The sequence below is a fragment of the Caretta caretta genome, chromosome 20 (genome assembly GCF_965140235.1).
Source record: "Caretta caretta isolate rCarCar2 chromosome 20, rCarCar1.hap1, whole genome shotgun sequence".
NCBI lineage: Eukaryota > Metazoa > Chordata > Testudines > Cheloniidae > Caretta > Caretta caretta.
Genome location: NC_134225.1, coordinates 41,247 through 60,171, shown reverse-complemented (window position 1 = coordinate 60,171; position 18,925 = coordinate 41,247). Strand labels below are relative to the sequence as shown.

The 18,925-nt window shown below is 46.2% G+C and overlaps 1 long non-coding RNA gene across 2 annotated transcripts in view; it reads right to left on the bottom strand.

Annotated features, from left to right (window-relative positions):
* Window positions 1-18,925, bottom strand: part of LOC125627730 (uncharacterized) — a 60,623-nt gene that overhangs the window by 9,078 nt on the left and 32,620 nt on the right. Inside the window, exon 1 of one of the 2 annotated variants that reach the window (XR_007354078.2) lies at window positions 7,967-8,220. The exons of the other annotated variant lie outside the window; for it this stretch is intronic. This is a non-coding gene — a long non-coding RNA (uncharacterized LOC125627730). Of the gene's footprint in view, window positions 1-7,966; window positions 8,221-18,925 lie in introns of those variants that run through there. 2 annotated transcript variants of the gene reach the window in all.

The following is an 18,925-nucleotide window of genomic DNA, read 5'->3' as shown; positions in this document are numbered from 1 at the left end:
CTCAATTAATTCCAAAACCTCCTCTAGTGATACTTCAATCTGTGACAATTTCTCAGATTGGGGAACGGCTCAGGTTTAGGGTTAGGTTTGGGAATCTCTGGAAGGAGGGTCCCAGCTAAGGGAAGGTTTCCCTCTGTTCCCGTTGACTGTTCTCCTTCTCTGGGCCTTTCATCCTTCTTAACAGCACAGAGGCTGTCTGACCAGAGCTGGGACAAATCTACAGTGTCCAGGAAAGCCTCATCAACATACCTCTCTGCCTCCCTTAGCTCCTCCAGTTCTGCCACCCTGGCCTCCAAAACCCATACACCGAATGCACGCATACGCCACCCACCCACAGGGCAGGTAATCATACATGCTACACTGAGTGCAATAAACAGGATAGCCCCCACTCTGCTGCTGGGCTTCTGCCTGCATTTTCTCCTACAGCCACCTAGGTTAATGCTAGGGTTTTTGTTTAAATCAAGAAGTTTTGATTACAGTTTAGTTTAAAGGTTTTAAAGAATGGCAAGTGTACCTCGCCCCCTTTCCACTCCCCTTCCAAACTCCCTCTCGAAACTCCCTGTTAGCAGTCCCTGTTCGCAAACAAACAGACAGACAAACACAAGCTCAGCACACAGCAAGTAACCCCCAAACACACACTACAGACAGCCACTTACCCTAAGGGTCCCGTATTTGCTCCTCCTTCACCTGGAGAACTCCCTCTCAAAACTCCCTGTTAGCGGTCCCTGTTCGCAAAAGCCGAGGGTATAAAACAGACAGAGTGGATGCATACTGAGCCCTTCTCCTGCCCCCACCTTTGCTGCAAGAAACCAGGATGCTGAGAAGATGACAAGACTCCAACACAGGAGATTGGTCCAGGTTTAAGGAACAAACTGTATATTAAGGACTGAAATATCCAGTGCTTTGAGAAAAACTGCTTAATCTAGTTGCTGCTCAGTCTAATAGGGTTGAGAGTTTAGACTGAGTGCTTATATTTTCTTTTCTTTTGGTAACCACTCTGACTTGTTATGCTTTTACTTATAATCACTTAAAATTTGTCTTTATAGTTAATAAATTTGTTTGTTTATTCTACCTGAAGCAGTGTGTTTGGTTTGAAGTGTGTCAGAGGCTTCCCTTGGAATAACAAGCCTGGTACATATCAAACGCATATATTCTTGCAGCGTCAAGCAGGCATAACTGGACATTGCAAGACGGAGGTTCCTACGGTTGTGTCTGGGAGATATTGGCTAGTGTCATTTGCTTGCAAGTAGCTGGGAGCAGTTTACATGGCAGAGGCTGTGCGTGAACAGCCCAGGAGTGGGGGTTCTCACAGCAGAGCAGGGTAAGGCTGGCTCCCAGAGTCAAGGTTTGGAGTGGCCTAGCAGATCATTGGTCTAGATAACACCAGAGGGGAATGTCACATGCATCCCTGACCATCTTGGCTAATAGCCATTGATGGACCTATCCTCCATGAACTGATCTAGTTCTTTTTTGAATCCAGTTATAGTTTTGGCCTTTACAACATCCCCTGGCAATGAATTCCACAGGTTGACTGCATGCTGTGTGAAGAGGTACTTCCTTTTGTTTGTTTTAAACATGTTGCCTATTAATATCATTGGGTGACATCCTGGTTCTTTTTTGCCACACCATTCATGATTTTATAGACTTCTATCAGATCCCCCCTAAACTGTCTTTTTTTTCCCAAGCTGAACAGTCCTAATCTTTTAAATCTCTTCTCGTATGGAAGCTGTTCCATGCCCTTAATCATTTTTGTTGTCCTGCTCTGTACCTTGGGCGTACCATAAATTTATATAGTGGCATTATGATTTTTACTGTATTATTATCTATCCCTTTCCTAATGGTTGCTAACATTGTTAGCTTTTTTTGACTACTGCTGCACATTGAGCAGATGTTTTCAGAGAACTGTCCACAATGACTCCAAGATCTTTTTTTGAGTGGTTACAGCTAATTTAGATCCCTTCGTTTTGTATGTGTAGTTGAAATTTTGTTTTCCAATGTGCATTACTTTGCATAGGCCCTATACTGTCAATAGCTAATAGGGATTCTCCATTAGCTCAAGTGATAGGGATACAGAGCTGTAGGATGGGAGTTCTATCCCCTTTGCTGCAATGAAGTTTCTAGTGCTGTGGTGATACTCTGAAGCCTGAGGTGACCACAGATTTGTTACAACAGTATATATATATTTAAGAGGGTTTTTTTAAATTGGTTTAAACCTTCCCCGGCCATGTTTGAGACTCAAACATTGCAGTGTTATGCCAATGCATGACAGCTAGAAAATGTAATTGATTACAAACAAATGTGAAACTGATTAATCTATTTGCAATGTCCAGTATAAATGAGGTACCACAAAATTAAATATTGTCCAGTTGAAAATATTGACAAGTTGATGCTCTCCCCCCACCTCCTGATAAAAGAGCACCTAGAAACCTCAACCAAGATTGACCTGCATTGTGTGTTTGTAGAACACACAGCACATTAAGAGAGAGTCCCTGCACTGAAGACCTTACGCTCTAAAGGAAGGATTTTTACAGATGGAGACCTGACTTGCCCATGGTCTCATGGGAGGCCTAAAGTAGAGCTAGCAATTTAACCTGGATTTCCTGAGTCCTGGACCACTGCCTTAACCACAAGACCATCCTTCTTCTCCTAGAGATCAGTGCATTTCATTAGAATTGATTAAGGCTATGTCTACACTAGCACTTTTGTCGCTAAAACTTTTGTTGGTCATCATCATCATCATGTTCCTATTACACCTCTGGCATTTAGGGCAGTGACGAAGCTTCTCCACTCCCGTCTGTTTCTGGCAAGTCTTTCAATGGTTCCCCAGCTATGCCCCAGGTTTTTCTGCTCGGCTTCCACAGCTCTTTGCTGTGTTGTTTTCGGGTGGCCTCATTTTTGCTTGCCTTCAGGTATCCATCTTATTGCTACTCTGGTGATGGAATCAGGTTCCATCCGAAGCATATGACAGATCTATCTCCAATGCCTCCTGGCAATGATGGTGCTCAGATCCTCTTGGCTGCACTGTGTCAATAGATCAGGGATCTCAAACTCAAATCACCACAAGGGCCACATAAGGACTAGTACACTGGCCCAAGGGCCACATCACTGAAACCTTTTCATACAAAGATACAAAATCACCACCTCTGCCCCCGGCCCCGCCCCTACTCCACCCCTTCCATGAGGCGCTGCCCCTGCTCTGCTTCTTCCAACCCCTTCCCCAAAGTCCCTGCCCCAACTCTGCCCCCTCCCTGCCCCTATTCCAACCCCTTCCCCAAATCCCCGTCCTGCCCCGCCTCTTCTCCGCCTCCTCCCCTGAGCATGCTGTGTCTCTGCTCCTCCCTTCTGGAAAGTCCTAATCACCACCAAACAGCTGTTTGGTTGCGGAAAGTGCTGGGAGGTAGGCGGAAGAGTGGGGATGTGGCACGCTGTGAGGGATGAGAGTGGAGCCTGGCTGCTGGTGGAGTTGGCGCCTATGGCGGGCCACAGGAAATAACTCGGGCTGCATGTTTGAGACCCCTGCAATAGATCTTCGTTTGGGATTGTTCTGGGTCAAAAGATACAGAAGATTTTTCTGAGGCAGGTTGTATGGAATGAAGACAATTTGGACATGTCACATTTTCTCATTCCCCAGCATTCTGCACTATAAAGTACTGTTGAAAGTATGCAGCTCTGATAAATCATAGAATCATAGAATCATAGAATATCAGGGTTGGAAGGGACCCCAGAAGGTCATCTAGTCCAACCCCCTGCTCGAAGCAGGACCAATTCCCAGTTAAATCATCCCAGCCAGGGCTTTGTCAAGCCTGACCTTAAAAACCTCTAAGGAAGGAGATTCTACCACCTCCCTAGGTAACGCATTCCAGTGTTTCACCACCCTCTTAGTGAAAAAGTTTTTCCGAATATCCAATCTAAACCTCCCCCACTGCAACTTGAGACCATTACTCCTCGTTCTGTCATCTGCTACCATTGAGAACAGTCTAGAGCCATCCTCTTTGGAACCCCCTTTCAGGTAGTTGAAAGCAGCTATCAAATCCCCCCTCATTCTTCTCTTCTGCAGGCTAAACAATCCCAGCTCCCTCAGCCTCTCCTCATAAGTCATGTGTTCCAGACCCCTAATCATTTTTGTTGCCCTTCGCTGGACTCTCTCCAATTTATCCACATCCTTCTTGTAGTGTGGGGCCCAAAACTGGACACAGTACTCCAGATGAGGCCTCACCAATGTCGAATAGAGGGGAACGATCACGTCCCTCGATCTGCTCGCTATGCCCCTACTTATACATCCCAAAATGCCATTGGCCTTCTTGGCAACAAGGGCACACTGCTGACTTATATCCAGCTTCTCGTCCACTATCACCCCTAGGTCTTTTTCCGCAGAACTGCTGCCTAGCCATTCGGTCCCTAGTCTGTAGCTGTGCATTGGGTTCTTCCGTCCTAAGTGCAGGACCCTGCACTTATCCTTATTGAACCTCATCAGATTCCTTTTGGCCCAATCCTCCAATTTCTCTAGGTCCTTCTGTATCCTATCCCTCCCCTCCAGCGTATCTACCACTCCTCCCAGTTTAGTATCATCCACAAATTTGTTGAGGGTGCAATCCACACCATCCTCCAGATCATTTATGAAGATATTGAACAAAACTGGCCCCAGGACCGACCCTTGGGGCACTCCACTTGATACCGGCTGCCAACCAGACATGGAGCCATTGATCACTACCCGTTGAGCCCGACAATCTAGCCAGCTTTCTACCCACCTTATAGTGCATTCATCCAGCCCATACTTCCTTAACTTGCTGACAAGAATACTGTGGGAGACCGTGTCAAAAGCTTTGCTAAAGTCAAGAAACAATACATCCACTGCTTTCCCTTCATCCACAGAACCAGTAATCTCATCATAAAAGGCGATTAGATTAGTCAGGCATGACCTTCCCTTGGTGAATCCATGCTGGCTGTTCCTGATCACTTTCCTCTCATGCAAGTGCTTCAGGATTGATTCTTTGGGGACCTGCTCAAATCTTGAATTTGGTTTTGGTGTTGTATTTTGATGATTTCCAGACTGATGAGTTCCAGGTCCTGAAGGTGTTCCTGGCTTTATTGATTTTGTTCTGAATGTCCTGGCTTGTTCCACCATGCTGGCTGATGGTGCTGCCTATTATGTGAATGTTTCTACATTGTTGAGAACATAATTCTCTATCCGTACTGGTGATGGTGAGGCAATGATATCTGTCTTATTGCAGTTGATTTTCAGTCCAGTTTGCTGGCTGAATGTGTTGAGTTGAATTGTTTTTTCTTGTATATGGTGTTGGCTATGTGATAGGAGAGTGACATCATCTGCGAAGTCCAGGTCTTCAAGGGATGAAAAGAGTGACCATGTAATGCCTCTTGGCATATCTTCTGTTGTACGCTGCATTACCCAGTCAATGGCAATGTTGAAGAGGATTGCAAACATGATACACCCCTGACGTACTCCGTTTTGACTTCAAAACTGAGCTCACTGAGACCAACACTGCATGTAAAGTTGAAATAGAAGCTTTTGATGACATTGATTATATGGAAAGGAATTCCATATGCCTGCAGAATGCGCCATAGGCTGGTCCTGTAAATGCTATCAAAAGCCTTCTCAAAGTCTATTAAATGTATGTAGAGTTGCCGTTGCCATTCTAAGCACTGTTCTATTATGTTTTGTAGAGTGAAGATCTGGTCTGTGCATCCATGCCCTTTCCGAAAACCAGCTTGCTCTTTTCTGAGAATGCTATCAACTGCCTCCTATATACACTGGACTATGATCTTACATAATACTTTGCTTGGCACAGATAAAAGTGTGATACCACGCCAGTTATTACAATCACTGAGAGTTCCTTTCTTTGGTATCTGCACTGTAACCCCATTGGTCCACTCATCTGGCACTTTTTCCCTTTCCCAGACTGATATAAATAGAGGGGCCAGGATAGATGCTGCTAATTTAGGATTTACCTTGAACAATTCTGCATTCAAGTTATCCTTGCCATGAGCATTCCCATTTTTTAAGGATTTGATAGCGTGAATGATCTCTTCCTTAGTTGGGCTGCCTGTGTTGATATGAAGATCTTCTTCTGCCTCCTGGATGTTTGCTTCCTCTTTAGGTGGCTCCCTGTTCAGCAATTCTTTGAAATGCTCTGTCCAGCGCATTTCTTGTTCTTTTTCAGTTGTTAGTAGGTGTCCTTGTTTGTTCCTGATGAGAGTGTTTGTTGGCATCTGCCGTTTACCACTGATAAGCCATGTCATTTCGTAGACAGTTCCTTGCTCACCACGAGCAGCTGCGTCCTCTGCTTGTGTTGCCAGATTATCAATACAATGCCGTTTGTCCGCTCTCACAAGGCGTTTGACCTCCCAGTGTGCCTTGATTGTGCTATTTGTCCTTTAGCTTCTGGGATTTTGTGTCTAAAACTTTTTTCTTCATGGCTCGTCTGGTTTCTATGGCGTTCCATGTGCTGGGTGTAATCCACTCCTTCCTTCTCTTCTGCCTGTAGCCTAGACAGGCTTCAATGCTTTGTTTATAAATTGTTGTTACTTTGTCCCACCTCTTGTTATATTTGTTGCTCCGGAGTGTGAAAAAATCCAGACCCCTGACCGACATAAGTTTCACTGACAAAAGTGCCGGTGTGTACAGCGCTGTCGGTGGGAGACGCTACCGCTGCTCAATGGGGGTGGATTAATTATGCCAGCGGGAGACCTCTCTTCCTCTGGCATAGAGCGGCTACAAGAGGAGACCTTACAGCAGTCCAGCTGTAGCGGTACTAGTGTGCCACTGTAAGGTCTGTAGTGTGGACAGCCTAAATCTCACAGCACCTTCTAACTGGCATTATCATCCCCATTTTACAGAGGAGGGAGGGAGGGAGTGCTAAAGGGACATAATCAGTTTAAAAATCCCAGACCAAAAGGGAGGCATGTGGCTAGGAATCAGCAAGTCCTGAATGCTAACCCTGGTGTTTCCACTTACTGGGTATGGGGCCCCAGGGAAGTCACATCAGCTTCCCCGTTAGTAGAGTGGAAGTAAGGGGCCTCACCCACCATGCTCATAGGAGGGCTGTGGGGATGAATTAGCAAATGCATATGCAGTGCTTTGAAAATGTAAAGCACTCTATAAATGCTATGTATAATTGTATCTGTCTGAAAATTTGTGACCAATTGTTGTTACACATAATCTCTGCGATGACTAAAACCATCTGGCTGGGATGATTTAGTTGGGGATTGGTCCTGCTTTGAGCAGGGGGTTGGACTAGATGACCTCCTGAGGTCCCTTCCAACCCTGATATTCTATGATTCTATGAAATGATACGAGAAGGAAAAAATCTTACATTGTGTTTGATTCCTTTAGGCAGCTGAGGACACTTTTGTAGTATCGGTTTCGTGTTTCCCCTATAGAGTCAGTTTGTCCCTTGCTGAAAAGACCTTTATGATCAACAACAGAAGGGGAAAAAAATCCTTATACAATATTTCATTTGTAAAGGATATTTTTTTAATTTTAGAACATGCCATTTTGAGGGCGCTCTCTCACAAGATGTCAGTGTCCCTTTAATATGCACACAGAGAATAGAGGGCTTGTTAACACACATCCTTGTGTGGATTTGATGATCTGTGTCCATAGATTCACACTAAAGGACTCGTCCTTTCATACATGTAAATCTCAGTATGCATTTGTGCATGCACAGCCACCGCAGTCACACACACAACATGCAAGCCAGGACCCAGACTCACACACTTCTCAAACATAATTAACACATCAGAGACATATGCATGTGCAAATGCACACATTCAGCAAACAGCAACCTCCCACATACCTAGCATACAATAGAGAGCCCTTCACATACAGTCCCCCACATAAATACATAACATACCAGGTAAACATACACGTGTGTGCACATGTACAGTACGCAACAGCCACTGACATCATACACACACCATACATACTTAACACACCAAATGTACGTACCTGTGTGGGCACACACACAAATGGTTCACAAATTCCCTTGTTCATTAAAGCTGATTCTATTGCTGTCAGTTTCAGGCCTTTCCCAGCTGAGCCTGATTTATTGTAGAAATATCAGCAACCCCTCTTCCTTCTGCACTGAAGGCTCCAGGTCATAATTAGTAATTTATGCAGCTTCTAATCGATGCAAAATGTGAATTTTTAATCCTCCTGGCTTTCCCACAGGAGCCACCTTCTCTGAACTTGTCTTTCTATGAACAGAGAGGGATACAGGCCTCAGCTGTGGAAAATACCATATGGCTGCAGGCATCAGCACCTTCCTGGAGATGCTTCACTGCCTAAGCCAAGCACCTGCCAATCACTGAAACATAGGCTGAAGGGCAAAGTGAGAAGGTGGCATGAGGCTAGTGATTTCAGTGGGATGCTTATGTAAAAACAATTCAGTGATACAGAGACTGCAGGATCAGCAGCCAAAATACAGTGTTTGGGGTCAAATCCAGCCCCTTTCCCTAGGCATGCAAATGTTTCCCTGTCAGTGGAAACTGATGCAGTTCTATTGTACAAGTGCAGAGGATGAAGGGGGGTGGGTGGGAAGAGCTAGACGTGTGCGTGCAGTCCCTACAGGAGCTTTCTGCATGGCAATGTGTAAGATATGGGTGGGATTGGGGTGGGAGCAAAGGATTCAGATTTTAGGACCTGTTGTTCAACACTGGTGAAATAAGGGTTAATGTGATTGGAGCTTTTTGAGCTAAAGTTGGCCTGTCCCTAGTTGTGTAAAAAGAGCATTTTCCACTAAAGCAAGTTGTTGCTGGCCTGGATCCTCCTAACTGCTGAGTCCTGGGTCTCCACAGACTTAGATCTTGTGTCATCATTTACCAAGTCAGAATTCTCCGCTCACTCATCCTGTATTAGCATCTTGTACTTCTTTTGCAGAGGTAGAAGTGTCTGAGATGCCAGCCAGTGGTGAATCAGGCCCTGGGGTACCTCTGATAAATCCTTTTGCTAAAACTTCCCACAGAAACAAGAAGTCTTTGAACTCTGTTATTACCTCATCACTTATGCAGGTGTTTTAATATTTGTGCATGTGATTGGAAGGGAAATAAAAGAGAGATGGAATGGAAATAGACAACAGCACAGGAGAAAAACAGCCTTGTTCACAAAAATCTGAAACAATTACCAGTGTTCAGATGGGTATGTTTGTACATAGCCTGATTAAAATCCCCTTTTCCCCTGTCTGTAGATAAAGCTTCAGATCGTCAGCTGATCTAAATGAGCACAGCTACACTGCAGAGTGTTAAACTGATTTACACCACCTGGGGATCTACCCCATAGTGAGGGCTGATTCTCCTCTCACTTACACCAATGTGCTCCATTGACTTCAATGGAGTTCCTCCTGATTTAAACCAGTGTGAGTGAGAGGAAAGGCTGGTTGATACCAGAATAAATGAATTTACTGAGGTCCCATTTTTTCTTTGAGGTTTTTAGTCTGCCTGCACAACCATCCTGGTGAATTTCACCATGTGGTGGTGGGAGGGTGTTGAAATGGGAAAGACAAGCAAACAGCATGAATGAGCTGGGGTGGGACTTATGGCAGCCAATAAGGCTTTACAGGGAACCCTTTTTTGACAGATATTTAATGTTTTAAAGGAAAATACAAAGACCAGCCAGCCAGAAACTGAAGAGCTGATTCATAAAAACAAGTACAGTAGGGTTCAAAAATAAGTTTGATGCTACTCTCTGTCTATTTTCCAGCTGGCTGAAGCATGTGATAAAGCTCAATAGTATTTATTACAGTGCAGCCTTAGTCATCTGAATACTGCAGAGGACACTGACTAACCTCTGATAATTGAAACAAAGTTCAATGTAACTTAGAGATGCTGTGAAAGGGTGACCTTATTTTTGGATAACAGCATTCTGGATGCAGGAGGTTTAGAGAAGTCACCCCCCGCAACCATTAAATTTCAGCACCCATTACCTCTACCCTCCACCCCACCCCACCGCCAATACTCAACATCAACCACCACCTCTCAGTACCACCAACACCTAATATTGCCATCACCCAACACCCCCACAACCTAAATCCGATAACACCCGGTGCCACACCTAATGTCAACGTCACTCCCATTCACCACCCAACAGCACTTATGACTCCTCATTTATGCATCACAATAGATGGGCCTGCTACTTTACAGACATATCCCAGCCCCAAAGATCTTAGTCTCCTTTATACAGATAACCCTGTGGGTGACAATGTCATCAATATTCTGAGGAGGGAGGAGTGGGGATTGTGGGGAGATGCAATGGGGGGACATTTGTTTGAAGTATGAACTTTGTGTTGTGATCACTTGACTTATGCTGTGTCAAACTTTGGTGTGTGTTTGATAATCCCAGTGTGGGGCCTGATCCTGTATGACACTGAATGTTCTCAACTCCTGTTAACTTCAGTGAGAGCAGACAGCACCCTGTGCGCCTTATTCCCTCGTGGCCCTGCACATTATGCCATAATTCATATGTGTGTTTAGTGGAAGTAAAAAATTGCCAGTGTGACTGGCATAGCATAAAAGACTATGCATGGTCATTAAGGCAGTGAAGAATCAACCCCCATGTTTATTCTCCCTGAATTCTGATTGACTTCTGGGATTGGTCATGTGATACATTCTCCTCCCTCTTCCCCCCCCCCCCCCCCCCGCCCCTGCAATTTTGCAGTTTTGAAGAAGTATGTATTTTGGAAGCAGGGTTAGAAATCCTCCTGGGTCCTGTGGAATGAGCAGCTTCCCCAGAGAGCTGGTTTCTCTTTCAGGCTTTGGGGTACAGTGGCAGAGAGCAAGCAACCTTCCAAGTTCTCCTCCCTTTGAGTGAGAAGTTATAAAAACTGGGAGGGAGCTGCAGGCCTGTGACTTAACAATCCTGGTCCTCTGCTTGCTCCTTGGTTTTGATCTAGTGACTAACATTTCAACCAGCTTGATGCTCCTCTTGTTCAAGTTGGCTGAGGCCACGAGGCCCTGGGCCTGAGAATCAAATATTCCCAATGTAATGGGACTGTTTGCCACTTACTAAAACTCAGTGCGGGTTTTTTGGTTGCTAGTTCCCAGTACCAAAAGAAAGGGGAAGGGTTGATGGGCAATCAGAACTCTGAGACTGACAGTCCCCAGAAACAATGGGGAGAGGCCAATGCTCCAGGTCAGCCAGACTGACATGGTGGGCAGGCTAATGAGGGACTCAGGAGGCCAGGGGGATTCAGTCCTCAGAATGTGAACTGGAATTGCTGGGAACAGAGTGGGGCCAAGTGAGCTAAGGAGAGAGCGGGGACCTGAGCTGAGCTGAGCTGGGGAGCAGGGTCACGCCAGCCAGAGAGAAGCAGGCCAGGGAGCAGGTCAGTGCTGGGAGCAGAGCCACAGAAGTAGCCCAGAGAGCTGATCTGTGCTGGGAGAAGAACTGCAGCAACCAGAGCCAGAGGGGCCAGAAAAAGCAGCCAAGGGGACTGGAGGCAGAGCAGCATCAGTGCTGAGGCAGAATGGAGCTGGGGCTGGGGCTGGAGCAGTCTGGAGACAGGTGCGGTGAGCAGCTGGGGAGAGCGAGCAGGGCACTGAGCAGCGGGCCCAGTGCAGGGAGACGCCCCCAGCCAAGAGGCCTTGCAGGCCAGACTTGGAGTGGGGAGCATAACCCTGACAGGGGGTGGGGAAGGCTGACACTGGGAAGATGGGTCCTGCCACCTAGAGCCTGAAGGTGTGTGGCCACTGTCAGAGCAAGTGTCCAACCCACAGCACCCCTGCAGCACAGCCAGGGCCTGAGAAGGAGGCCTAGGACATCTGAAGGACAGACTGTGAACTTTCCCTTACATTCCAGAGACGCGGTGTCCCCATGCCACAGACCGGGGTTATGTGTTTTCCTTTAACCTTTCCTATTTTTTCCTTATTTTTTTAAATTGGTTGCTGTTGAATAAATTGTATTTGCTTTTAACTATATATAATGATCAGTGGGTCAAGAAAGCATCCAGTGCAGAGAGAGCACCCTGGAGTGGGGACACCCCATCCCAGAGGTGGGCAAACTAAGGCCCGTGGGACCGTCCTGCCCGGCCCCTGAGTTCCCGGCTGGGAAGGCTAGTCTCCGGCCCTTCCCCTGCTGCCCCCTCCCTCCCCCACAGTCACGCCACCGTGCGGGCAGCGCTCTGGCCCGCTGCTCCTGATCATGGCGATGTGGCTGGCTTTGGCATGGTAAGGTGGTGGGGAGCGGGGGTGGGGGTTGGATAACAGGCAGGGGACCCCGAGGGGCAGTTGGGGGACAGGGAGCAGTTGGATGGGGCGGAAGTTCTGGGTGGGGGGGACAGTCAGCGAACGGGGAGCAGGGGGAGTTGGATAGGGGATGGGGTTCTGGGGGGCGGTTAGGGGCGGGGGTGTGGATAGGGGTTGTGGCAGTCAGGGGACAGGGAGCAGGGGGGAGGGGTTGGATAGGGGATGGGGTCCTGGGGGGCAGAGGGTCCTGGGAGGGGGTAGTCAGGGGTCAAGGAGCCGGGGGGGTTGGAATAGGGGGGTTCTGAGGGGGGCCAGAAGTGGGAGGCGGTAGGGGCCAGGCTGTTTGGGGAGGCACAGCCTTCCCTACCTGACCCTCCATAAAGTTGTGCAACCCTGATGTGGCCCTTGGGCCAAAAAGTTTGCCCACCCCACCCTATCCCCTACCATAAATGACCACAAGGTTGGGGATCAAGCCCCCCAGGAATCCTGGGCCCAGCCTTGTTGGGGTTATGAGGACTCTGCCACACAGGAGAGTGGAAGGGGAGCCCTTGAGGTCAGGCAGGCCTCTGGGTAAAGGAAGTGGGAGTGAGGACTCAGAGCCTTTCGCTAGCTTATTTCACGGGGATAATTTACAAGCCAGAAAAGTTCCCCATAATAGCAGGACCGTTCCCCGGCTTACACCTCTCTCCTCTGGCAACGTTATTGCCAATGACAGCAAATACATGGCAATCATCTTTTTTCATTTCACTCGTCTACTCTAGGATATGAGGTCCCCTAAAAGCCTTAAAGGCTGCAGAGTTCAGGGGATCCAGGTGCTGAATAAATGTTCTTCCAAGAAGAGCTGTCCCCCTCAGAGGGGAAAAATGGAGAGCCAAGGTTCTCTCCTCAGTATAGTGCGAAAAGCCCCCATACCTCCAAGGCACTGTGGTAATCTGCAGGTTGGCCTAAACCAAGTGCAGGTTTATTATCCTATACTTGCAAGCAGTAAGTAAGATTGAAAAAAAAAAAAAAAAGTGTGACACTTGCTATCCTCCAGTCAACTGGTACAGAGGCTAATTTAAGCATTAGGTTCCATACCACATAGAATAATAGACTATCAGGGCTGGAAGAGACCTCAGGAGGTCATCTAGTCCAACCCCCTGCTCAAAGCAGGACCAATCCCCAATTAAATCATCCCAGCCAGGGCTTTGTCAAGACTGACCTTAAAAACTTCTAAGGAAGGAGATTCTACCACTTCCCTAGGTAACGCATTCCAGTGTTTCACCACCCTCCTAGTGAAAAAGTTTTTCTTAATATCCAACCTAAACCTCCCCCACTGCAACTTGAGACCATTACTCCTTGTCCTGTCCTCTTCTACCACTGAGAATAGTCTAGAACCATCCTCTCTGGAACCACCTCTCAGGTAGTTGAAAGCAGCTATCAAATCCCCCCTCATTCTTCTCTTCTGCAGACTAAACAATCCCAGTTCCCTCAGCCTCTCCTCATAAGTCATGTGTTCCAGACCTCTAATCATTTTTGTTGCCTTTCGCTAGACTCTCTCCCATTTATCCACATCCTTCTTGTAGTGTGGGGCCCAAAACTGGACATAGTACTCCAGATGAGGCCTCACCAATGTCGAATAGAGGGGGACGATCACGTCCCTCGATCTGCTCGCTATGCCCCTATTTATACATCCCAAAATGCCATTGGCTTTCTTGGCAACAAGGGCACACTGCTGACTCATATCCAGCTTCTCGTCCACTGTCACCCCTAGGTCCTTTTCCGCAGAACTGCTGCCTAGCCATTCGGTCCCTAGTCTGTAGCGGTGCATTGGGTTCTTCCGTCCTAAGTGCAGGACCCTGCACTTATCCTTGTTGAACCTCATCAGATTTCTTTTGGCCCAATCCTCGAATTGTTTAGGTCCCTCTGTATCCTATCCCTGCCCTCCAGCATATCTACCGCTCCTCCCAGTTTAGTATCATCCGCAAATTTGCTGAGAGTGCAATCCACACCATCCTCCAGATCATTTATGAAGATATTGAACAAAACCGGCTCCAGGACCGACCCCTGGGGCACTCCATTTGACACTGGCTGCCAATTAGACATGGAGCCATTGATCACTACCCGTTGAGCCCGACAATCTAGCCAACTTTCTACCCACCTTATAGTGTACATTTAGCTACATACTTTCCTCTCCCCTCCTGTGTAGTATTCCTCCTACTTCCCCCAACAACATCCCATGCCCTTTCTTCACAGTTCCCCCAGTCCCTGATGAGTGATATCCCCTGCTCTTTTTGTTAAATCTCCCCTCTTTTTCCTTAGTTCTGCCAATTTTTAGTTCCCCATCTGATATTTTAAAACCCCTCCGAGCACCAGGTGAATTGCAAAGGGCCCTCTCATCAGGAGAGATTTGGGCTGGCTAATTAGTAAATGACCCCACTGAGGGAGGCCAGATTGCTCTGAATCCTGGCTGCTCGCTCTGTCTCTACTACAGGTTTTAACAAAGTAACAGGCACTTCCTGTCTCTTTCTGAGCTTCCACCAGCCCTGTCAGATCCCCACATCCAGGGCTCTCTAAATAGCCAGCTGCCCCAAACATTTCAATCTGCAAAGCTCTTCCCAAAGAGGAAGGACTCCAACACCTAAATAGGAAATAAACCTCTGAATGGTTTGAGTAACAGCCGTGTTAGTCTGTATTCGCAAAAAGAAAAGGAGTACTTGTGGCACCTTAGAGACTAACCAATTTATTTGAGCATAAGCTTTCGTGAGCTACAGCTCACTCATTTCCCACACTCTCCATCTCCTCTCAGCTTCTGAAGGGCAGGGAGAGATAACATAGGGACTGATACTCTGGCACCACAACCATGAATGCATTCGAAATAGAGAGGTGGGCTCCTGTGATAATGGAGACAAAGATACGTATGGCCATAGATACATACACCATATAAATGGGTACCTGTGATGACAGATTGATGGCTCTATATGGTGATAGCTAGCTAGTAAAACTGAGCAACGACTGCAGGAATTCTGATGCCCACTGAAATCGGTGGGATCACTCTTGGAGTAAGATGCTGTTCATTGAAGGTAGGGTACAAGACTGTGGCCCCAAGTGTATTTGTTGTGGCTCTGCTGGTGCCTCTTTCATGTTCACTTTTTGCAGAGATTTGTGCAATTGGGATTCACTGGAACAGACATTAATGGAAACCAGATTTTACATTCACCTAAGTATGGTTTGCACACCCATCTAGCCAGGAACAGAACTAATACTGCTCTCCTTGTCTGGCCAGTCATACTGAACCAATGGAGCTTGGAGAGTGAAGTGACAGAATCTCACTGAGAACCATTCACGATGAGCCACAGTAATGTAAAAGAATTCCACAAAACTATCAGTTCTTTAAAAAAACTGAAATCTTGGCTATCCTTTGAGGAGAAAAAAGGATTTAAATTAGTAGGATATATTATTAATCATGATTTATTTGTTCAACTAAGACAGATGTAGACAGATTCCTAAAAGAAAGAAAAGGAAAGAGAGAGAGAGAGGCCAGAGAAAGAAAAGTATAAAAACATAAAGATAAATAGAAACACCCTCCCCGCCACCCCTGGAATAGATAGAAAGATTCCACAGAGACAGAGAGAAATAAGATTGATCAATTCCTCTGGGAGGGAGGGAGCAAGATAGAAAAGCATAGAGATAGAAAGGCAGAGCTGATGAACGGGGAGAATCTTGTCTCTAGCTGGGTTAGAGCTTCCCACTGCCAAAGCTCTTGCTGTCTCTGGAGTGCCTTGCATGTTTACACCTAGAGATATGCAGCATCCCTCTCTGCAGAAGGAGGTTAAGGGATGCGTATGAACTCTTTCAGGAGGTGACAGGACTAATGGGTGCACAGTGTGTCTAAGAAAAGGCTGGCGCCTCTTGTTGTTCAAACACAAGAGATCCATTTCCTGGACACTACGGTGCTAGTAAGCGATGGTCACATAAACATCACCCTATACCGGAAACCTACTGACCGCTGTACTTACCTACATGCCTCCAGCTTCCATCCAGGACACAACACGATCCATTGTCCACAGCCAAGATCTAAGATACAACTGCATTTGCTCCAGTCCCTCAGACAGAGACAAACACCTACAGGATCTCTATCAAGCATTCTTAAAACTACAATACCCACCTGCTGAAGTGAAAAAACAGATTGACAGAGCCAGAAGACTACCCAGAAGTCACCTACTACGGGACAGGCCCAACAAAGAAAATAACAGAACGCCACTAGCCATCACCGTCAGCCCCCAACTAAAACCTCTCCAGCACATCATCAAAGATTTACAACCTCTCCTGAAAAATGATCCCTCACTCTCACAGATCTTGGGAGACAGACCAGTCCTCGCTTACAGACAGCCCCGCAACCTGAAGCAACTAATCTCCAGCATCTACACACCACACAACAAAAACACTAACCCAGGAACCTAACCTTGCAACAAAGCCCAGTGCCAACTCTGTCCACATATTTATTCTAATGACACCATCATAGGACCTAATCACATTAGCCACGCCATCGGGGGCTCGTTCACCTGCACATCTATCAGTGTGATATATGCCATCATGTGCCAGCGATGCCCCTTTGCCATGTACGTTGGCCAAACCGGTCAGTCTCTACGCAAAAAAATAAATGGACACAAATCTGACATCAGGAATCATAACATTCAAAAACCGGTAGGAGAACACTTTAACCTCTCTGGCCACTTGGTAAAAGATTTAAGGGTGGCAATTTTGCAACAGAAAAGCTTCAAAAACAGACTCCAATGAGAAACTGCTGAGCTTGAATTAATATGCAAACTAGATACCATTAACTTGGGTTTGAATAGAGACTGGGAGTGGCTGGGTCATTACACATTTTGAATCTATTTCCCTAAAGTTAAGTATCCTCACACCTTCTTGTCAACTGTCTAAATGGGTCCTCTTGATTATCACTACAAAAGTTTTTTTCTCCTGCTGATAATAGCGCATCTTAACTAATTAGCCTCTCACTGTTTGTATGGCAACTTCCAACTTATCTCTATGTGTGTATATATATATCTATATACCTTACTATATGTTCCATTCTATGCATCCAATGAAGTGGGCTGTAGCCCACGAAAGCTTGTGCTCTAATAAATTTGTTAGTCTCTAAGGTGCCACAAGTACTCCTGTTCTTTTTAGCAGGACAATAGGAGCTGTAGGAGACATGATAAGATAATGGGGAGTACCTAGCAAAACTCATCAGGATCTGAGATTCCTTTTGACTTGGATAAATACCCATGTTCAAATCCTTTTCTGAAATGAATCTAAGCTGCAGATGGGGGCCCAAGGTGCAAAATTTGCGTCCATATTTCAAACACTCCAGTAAGTTGGGGTCTCAGCTTTTGGTTTGGCCCATTATAAAGTTTATGGCCTAGACAGAATCTGTGTAGCGTAGGCTGGAGCTGAATGCTGGCCAGGACTTGGAGAAACCCTATGTGCTGACACTTGCCAGCAGTGGCTGGGACCTAGACAGTCAAAGAGAACCCTGGGGTCTGCCTATGACCAGCAACCTCAATAAAGAGTCTCTTTTATAGTCATCACAGCTGAGTACTGTCTCTTCTCTGCTGTGAGGGATGCTACATTTGTTTATCATTGCTTGAACTATATGCTGTATGTCTCTCTTTGAAAATGACATGCATACTTAAATCCTCTATTTATGGACACCTCAGTGACCATCTGGAAAGGTGCAGTTATTGTGCAACAATCTGAAAAATCAAACCCACCAAAATGTAGAAGTGTTTGCAAAAGAAGTATCTGCTGGGGAGTTATTTAAAGTTCTTACAGAAATCTGGAATTTAGTTAATAAGGTATCATTATGCCACATTTCAATAAATCATGGCTATAGTTTGTGTTGCTTAAGAGCTATGTTAATCACAATGATAATGATCTTACATTTATATAGTGGCTTTCATCCACAAGGATCCCAAAGTGCTTTGCAGACTGTATATAGAAATCACTTCTCTCACCTCTGAAATCAGACATGTCTGGGGTGAAATGCAGCAACACTAGAGAACAGCTGACAGAGGAACAACACTATATGTACTTGAAACAACAGAGGCATTTTACGACTGGTAGAATGTAATCTCTGAAACTTGAATTTGGCCAGAACACTGATGCTAATGCCCCTGCTCTTCCAAAAAGATGTGCTATAGATCCTGCCAATGATGTGCAAAGACTATTTGAAATAACAGTCCTGGTAAGCCATTTCATTTGAAAGATGGCACCTCCAGCAGAACAGTGTTCCCAGGACCATACTGGAGCACTGGGGTCAATACTGCCCCAGAGAGATCAGTGCCTTTTACTGTCACCTACTCCATTTCTTGCACTGAGCACACTCGAAGCACTGGGACGTAAACACTGAGGCAAAGAAAAGAGCACCCCCTACTGAGTCACCAATGTCACTCTCTGCAGAACTAGTACTGCACTGTAGCATTGGAATCAATACTCTCTCAGTGGTGATAGCATCCCCTACAGAGTTAACCCACACCATTCCCTCCTAAAAGGGCACCCTACTACCAGATTTGGTATGGCTCAGAACAGAGGATACCCTCTGTTGAACCACCGTTATCTCATTCTTCAGCACTTGGGATTTTCCTGAAGATCTCTAATCATCACAGCAGACTTCAATCAGCTTCTGAGACTTCCAACATCACAGCTTCAGTTGCTATAGCTCAGGGGATCTCAAACTGGGGGTCGG